This window comes from Bidens hawaiensis, unplaced genomic scaffold (assembly GCF_021521415.1).
Source record: "Bidens hawaiensis isolate Kalapana, Puna unplaced genomic scaffold, B.hawaiensis_p1.1 tig00039480_1, whole genome shotgun sequence".
In the NCBI taxonomy this organism is placed as follows: Eukaryota; Viridiplantae; Streptophyta; class Magnoliopsida; order Asterales; family Asteraceae; genus Bidens; species Bidens hawaiensis.
The window spans coordinates 167518-175874 of NW_027505606.1; positions in this window are offsets into that span (position 1 = coordinate 167518).

Sequence of the window (8357 nt, forward strand, 5' to 3'; positions counted from 1 at the left end):
ACCAGTTAAATTTTGTTTTTGTATTTACTGAATTGAAACTAATAATAGTATCAAAAATGAAAGTTGGCGTGGTTATATTGCTATGTTGTTGTAAGTTGCATACCCGAGTTTGAATCTCTATTTAGCCGGTTTTGGTGTTTTTTAGGTTTTTGGTGTTTTTTGTTTTTTTTTTTTTGTTCTTTTTTTAAATATTGAGAGTTTTTTGTATTTATAGATTTCATACTAAATTAAGCGACAAGAAAATTAAGGTGGTGTGATGGTAAAGTTATTATAATTTATTATGTTTTAGATGTATTTGAACCTTTCGATCGTGACTAGTTTAAATAAATGTACATCTATGTTTCTATTGTAACTACTACTTGAATTTGCATTATACATTAATTGATGTATGTGTGATGTCTGACTAGATTTTTATATTAAGCTCTATAAATTAAGTAAATGTTTGTTAAATTCGACGATTGGTTTTATAAAATAAAAATCTTCTTGTAGTGTCATACCCCGACTAGGTAGTTGCGGAAGAGTAATACGGAAATGTAACAGATAATACTGGTATCAACCACATTGTTTATAAAGAAATTCAACAAACTAATTTATATCATGTTACATGGTTTGGTACCAAGTTTACAAACAAGATGAAACACATAACCAGTTCACGTGATTGCTTATTCTTTAATATATATGCTAGCGTCTATGTACAGCGATTCATTTCCGTTCTAGCACCGAGCGGGATAAGCAAATTATTCCAACTTGGGCTTACCTGAAAATCATGTTAAAACGGGTCAACTATGTCTAGTTGGTGAGTTTCAAGTTTCACGGGTACGAATAAAATCAGTATACGAGTTAGTAAAGTTCACAGTGTGTATGTATATATGTATGTGTATGATGTTTTTATACTAAGCCACAAGTGAAACAAAGACAGCTCGCACGCATGGCCACCCTTGCCCATGTACTCCCGTTGGCATTTAATAGCTACTTTGCCCCAAGTATGTACTATGTCTAACACCACATAGCAGAATGTAATAAATTTATATGACAATGTGCAACTGTGTTAACAAGTACATCCGGCATACCCCTCCGGCGCTTTCAGATGGGTTTGTCAAACCGATAGTACTATCCACACGTCACTGGCACGAAGTTAATCACTTGTGTTTGTGGGGACTTTCAAGTGTTAGTACTTAGATAATTCACATCATCACAAGTTTTCAAGTATACAAGTACATGCTTTCCACCACAAAAGTTCGTAAAACAGTTTAGAAAGTGGGGTCGTGAAACTCACCTTATCGTAGTTCAAGCTGGTAATATGTATCAGTAAGTAATGTTCCTCGATTATAGCTTGACTCATATAACCTGTATCGTACTGTTATTACTAGTACAGTGTTTAAGCTAAATCGAGCTGTATAACTAGTCTATGTATAGATGTCAGGCCCAGAACATGACCATAGTCTTAGATTGTGACGTTGTATACTATGAAATGTCAAAATCAGACTTGGCTCAGTTTCACCGTTTTCCGAGCCTAGCCAAGTTGATCGTTTATGCGTTTCGGGATCAGTTAAGATAACCCAAACTTATGTAAACATACTGATTGAATAAATGATTTGATTTATGAATGAATTTTGAAGTTTCGGCATCTGTATTGATCACAGGGTTCGTTTCCGTTTTTACACGGGTTTGATTATACAAAACGCGTACAATCCACCCGAATTGTTCGGAATTCTCGCAGAAAGTTCGTTTTTATCAAATTCATCCAAAAATACGATATTTGACCACTTTTGATACTTTGACATACCAGTAAGTCCGGTTTTGTTAAAACAATTATAGTTTAAATCTTTGATTAATCATAACTAATTATGTACTTATATAGAAATTATGGAAATTTTTGTAAAATAAATTAAAATATGGATAATTTTATAAAAATATTTTCAGAAATTTTATGATTAATTATCTATTTATAAAAATTTATTTAATGTGTTATAATTAAGTAATAAATAGACCATTTATACCAAATGACATTCGAAAAATCTGAATATTTTTCCAAGTGGTCTCAATATCATCAAATAGCCACTACAAAATCTCCAGAATATAATTCTTTGGTCAAAATACCTTTTTACGCATTTTTCGGCTATTAAAACTCGGTTATAACACAATTGCACAAAAAATACTTAGACATCTATAAATGTTCTAAACCTTTTCCAGTGATCTTAGCATTACATTTCGGGGTTCCAAACCAAAGTTTATAATTTTTCATGAAGTTTAACTATTTTTCCCGAATAAACGCCAATTAACGGTAATAAATTAGCCAAATATTCTCCGTTTATCGAAAAATTACCAAATTTGATAAGGGACTCACTTATGTAATCCCTGTTAACCCTTCATAGTCTCATTACCTAATAAAAAGTATGTCACAACCGAAGCACAAACAGCCCCTAAACGAGTTAACAGGTAATACCTTGTCGGTTTTCGGTAGGTTTTCGATGGTTTAAACAGCTCTCTGGGTCTTGGGTCGCAAAGTATGTGTATCTACATATCATATAACATCAAACCAAGCATAAATCATTCATATAACAGCCTTGTTTATTAGAGTTTCGGTTTTAGTTTCAAACCGAACTTTCGAACCGTAAAAACGTCGTATCCATGTTCTAATCCGTGTTTTTGGTCAAAAATCTATATAATTCTGCTTTGTAAACATGTTTAACATCAAAACATGATTTTATTTGATTTTTAGGGTTTTTAGATGGTTAAACATGTTTAAAACTAATCAAGACATGTTTTTATGATTAAAACTAGCTATAAACAAGATTAAATCTCTTGATTTGGATCATACCTTAATAGTTTTTCTGCTGGAATTGATGAACTCAGCTGCTTGCTTTAGTTTTGTGGTTAAAAACGTTTTCACATTAGAAGAAAATTGATATATATCAATCAAAAATATCAAAGGGGGTGTCCCCATTTTTGCGGTCGCCATATATGGAGAGGCCCATTGGGCTTCTCTTTTAGCCCATGTGTCTTGTTTTGCGTGCCAAAAGTCAAATACGGTTCCAAGTTTAGTTAAGGTTCGGTTTTTCACGAGAAAATTAGTTCGGGTTTAATTAACAGCATGAAAACGAACGTTTTTCGGCTTAATTTTTCAAAATAAAAAAAACATATTAAATGGTTGTAAAAACCAAAATATTTTCACGGATTGCTTAGAACATGTCATATAAGTGTTTTATAAATCTTTTTAGGCATAACGGATGCTACAATGCTCGTTTTGATGTTAATGATTGCGTTTAAACTTATAGCGTATCGTTAAACGAAACCTTTTTCGTTTAAAGAGTTTTAAACGTACCAGGGCCTAAATATCCATATGTTAGCCTCTATAATATACATAACTCGTATATGACCCCTCATTATATATACGGGCCATAATCGGTATCGGCCGGTTACTCGTTTAAGCACTACGAATTAACAGATTTATCGTTTACTCGCTACGTAGTGAATAAAGTATACCTCGTTTTGTCACGACTGTCATATGTAGTTCCATAGAAAAACTATAAATTGGGTATTTTTTTAATTACGGGTTAAACCCTTTTTTTCATCACTAGTTAGATAAAATGTCTAGAACAAAATATTCATCATTTCTTCATGTAAGTAATAGAAAACATAAATAATAATAAACCTATGAATATATTACAATAGGGAGAGTAGCAACCGCAACAAAGTATGATATAGTCAACATGCTTGTCATCTTGACTGAGTTCCCCTTTAGGATGTGTAATTAAGGATGAGGTTAGCGTTCTGCAGAGGAACCCGGTTTGGGATAGAGGAGAAATACAAAATTTTATGTGTTTTTTGATTAGGTTTTGATGTTAATTTTTCTCGCTTTTTATATACACCCAATGGGAAACCGTTTATTGGTTAACTAAAGATAATACGACCCATCAACAATTACTAAACTAGTAAATAAATAGGTATAATTAATATTTTGATCCAATATTATATAAATGATTATAATGGCCACATATAAATAAACAGATATTATTATTTGTTCTTGCATTTTCTACTTGGTCGAGTAATAATTTATTATGAGTATTAGATAAGCCTGATTGGGGGTTAATAATACACATTTTAGCTTTAAACTCAAACTGGAGTAGATAAATACCATCATTGAATTGAAAATCAGCTCAAGTCCCCCCATTAATCATACGACAATACGCCCTTACTTAAAACCTAAGTAGTTATGATCAAAATTTTCAAGTAAGCCTTTTAGAACGTTTGATTTGTACATAAATTCGTCTATATGTCATTATGCATGTAGACATATTAAGAGATATACAAAATCAACACTAAGTAAAATTAATAATTAGTCATTCATAGTACGATATGAAATTATACATGGTCATTAGTAATCCCGTCTTAATTATTAAGAACATACAATAGAGTTTTAGTTATCAGATCCTTAAGCATATCGTGAATGTATTCTATACGAAAATTTAGTTTCCTCATTTCGCTCATAAACGAATAATTAATTTCATATCAAAATTATAATGCGACACCTCTTGAACTGTTACTGTTTGAGAAAATATGGTAGCTGACTTTATCAGAGTAAGTCTTCAATATAATTTATAATGAGTTAATAAAGTTATGGGTCCACTGATAAATTTTAACAACATTTATTTATAATTACTTTGTGATTAATCAACATATTATGCCATTATATCTTCGGTTGTTGTTATCATTTCATTATGACTCCTCCATGAGATAGATTTATCTGTTAACATAAGAATATATCCCGAAAATCACATTTATTATATTTGAATATGCCAAAGTTTAGAGTAATCAACTAGTTTGAATTCTCACTTATTCTTTTAAATTATAGTTTTTTGTTTCCTTTAAAGATATCGCAATACTTTTTTAGATGCTTCACATTAGTCTAGACATATCTAGTGTGTTGCAATTTGAGTAATATCTGAACGAGTAAAGACTTGAACCTACATAAGTATTATACTTAATGAAGCATAAAGAAAAAATCCCAATGATCCTATTATCCTAAAAAGAGAGCAATATTGTTTGTTACATGTGTAAGGACCCATTTAAGATAAAACTTATGGAAGAAGACTATCGTATCTTTTGGTCTATCTCAGGGATATCTCTAAGATCTATCACATCAAAGTATGTATGAAAAATGCTTTGACTTATATAACATATATTTGTCAAAAGAATATCATATATATAAAGACAACTGTTTTTCCCGATGAGAATCGATGAACTCGATATTGATCTACGAAACCAAAAACACACGATGTTTCTTTCGATGTGTATCGGTACTAATCGATGGATGAAAACGACCGAGCACATACACAAGATGTAAATAATCACTCGTTCAAGCTCATTAGAAATTTTGGCATAGTATCGTTACAATATGTGTCTCGTAAGAATGAACGGTTATGAAATGAAAAATAAGAACTTCTACTTATACACAACTCTCATTCGCTAACTAGGCATGCACATTCGTTGGTTCTTATTCTCACATTCGTTACTCATGCATGCATTCCAATCACACATCATTTGTTCCTTTACATCCTCTTTCGTTAAACTTGTTTCCTTTCATTCATTAACTTGCATGCTTGCTCATTCGTGCTCATTCTTTAATGCTCATCTTTTATCTTGTACAAAAACTAAGCGACTCGTCGGTTCAACTTCCAGTACTCATCACATTTCATGTACTAAGAGACCCCCCTTGACAATTGTTGGATTGTTTAAGCATTAGTCTTTGTCACTTTCATTTTGTGACCTTCACGTGTTTATTTATACATATAATGCCACGAAGAAAATGCACCAACAAACTCCACCTTGGCATTAGCTATACGTCTCCAATCTTTATCAACATCAATCTTATACACACGATCAACATTTCCACTCCCCCTTAACTAGAATACTCTACCAAAACTTAAATTCAACATCTTGAGAAGATTAAGGATTATATAATCATCACTCTTATCATAACTGCAGTCAATCAACACATTCCATCAATAAAACGTAAACTCTATCTTGATTTAGCATTTGAGCACAAAATTGTATGAATACAAATGTGTAATGGTGAAAACATTTTAGTAACTCGGAAAAACAATTTGTAATTGTATATCACTTGTTGGAAGATCAAAAATAAACTGGAAAGAAAAATCTTTTTGGCTTTTACAAACTTTAGGCTATAACAAACCCAAAATATTTTTGATTTTTCAAAGTTAATGTCAAAACACACCTAAAATTGTTTATATTTTTGTGAGAAAGATCACAACATGGGATCATATTGACTAGTAACGTTGATGTGGTGTGCTGAGTGGTTAAAAATATAAAAGATGGGAGATTTAGCTTTTGCACAAGATCGTGTTTTAAATTTATAAAAGTGATTTCTACTAAGACTAAAAACACACAAAATATGCAAGTATACCTATCGTATATGTAGAAAAATATTGGTAAGAACCAAGTATCGATCCGTGGAAACAAATGTGTCTAATAATGAATCTTTGTTTTAGTTCAATCAGAGAGTTTTAATCATTTTGGAGTTGATTTTAAACTATAATAAAAATACTTTTATATAATATATAGGTGACAAGAAGAGAAATTCTAAATGTGTAAATAAGTTATATGAAGGTTACCATCTAATACAAGAATCCACTCCATTTTTCCTTGATGATTATTAAGTAAACATGTGATAAACAAGCCCTAATAATATATGATAGAATAGTCCCTCATTTCTTAGTGAACTTATTCTATTACATAAAATAAAGTAGCATGCGTATTTTCAATTTCATCTTTGCTTAATCTCATACTACCACGGGAATGTCAATTTAAGTAGGCAAGTAGTTTAGTAAAGTAGAAAGATTAGGATTGACTTCGATTTCTCAAATTACAATTCTAACAACTTCGGGTAATTGTAGTTAACTCGCAACCTCCCCTTGGTTGATTTAATTAGGTTATAATTACACATTCCATTAACATATGTTATTTCAGAATTATCAATGTTATTTCTTTTACTAGCATGATAACCTAAGCAATCGTGTTAACAATGTTATTTCATAATTATCAAAACTAGAGAAATAGATCACAACTTATATCTCATCATTTCTAAGTATAATATAAGGATCCATGTTTTATCCTGAATAACTTATCAATGTATTCTTTTTACCTTTTCTAGCAATGTTGTAAAAGTAGTTTTCCAAGGCCGAGTACTCCCCGAGTACTCGCTACAAGGTATGTCGCCGATGCGAGTTTCTTTAATTCTGCCTAGTTACTAAGAATTAATTAAAGGTGGTCATCCTCAGTCAGAATCGCATCTAGTTGGTGAACTTGGGGCAATTTTGTCTTCAAAAAACAAAACATAACTCGTATTTCATTAATATTAAAGAATAAATATCATTTTTTTTTACTTAAAACACTATCAATTTTTAGAATAATTTATTATTTAAAATTGTATTTCACTTATTTATATTGATCTTTACATATTTTGTTATAAATATTAGTAAATTTATGATATGTTACATATATATAATATAAAAAATTAATTTTCTTTATATATACCATGTCCGACTACTCTCAGAGTACTCCCCGAGTTCTCCGAGTACACCCAACTCCCTAGTTGACCGCTTAGGGTCCACCTAGCGACTTTTGGAACCTTGATTTCTAGTTTCCAAGAACACGAGTTTATCATGAATGATTATTAATCATCAACCTTTATGTATTGAGTTAAAGTGATAAAACATTTCTTCATCAAAGGATAATTGCAAAATAACCATGTACTTTACCAAACTAAATCACATGTTTAACATAATCATCAAGTAAATAAAGCTTCTTCATAGAAATTAGATGGTAAATGGAGGTTATCTCATAATGAGAATGGTTATGAACAATAAAAGAGATGAAGATAACAAACACATGATCAAACTAGAACAATCTAACCAAATTTGGATGAATCTTCCTTCTTCAATGGTGATGGATGATGGTGATGATTACCAGCAAGCCTTCAAACTCTCCACAAGACCTTCAATATGAGTGTAAAGTGGGTGTTTTTATAAGAGAAACCCGTATAGAAGTTTTCTTCAAGCATACCAAATGAGTGCAACATGCTCCTCTATTTATAGGCAGTCTGGAGGACCAGGCACGACCCTGTGTAGAAGGAGGAATGGCCTCATGTCCAGCCGCATTAAATGCTCTGTCAGATCGTACATGGTGACTCAGCACGAGGGCGTGCTTCCTGAGGCACGACCTCGTGCTTTTGGGTGTCTTTTATATCTTTTTTTGTCTTTTCTGAAGGGGTCGTTCTTTGAAGCACGGCCCCTTGTCCAGCAGTCCACAATTTTGTCTTTTCTTGTAGTTTCTTT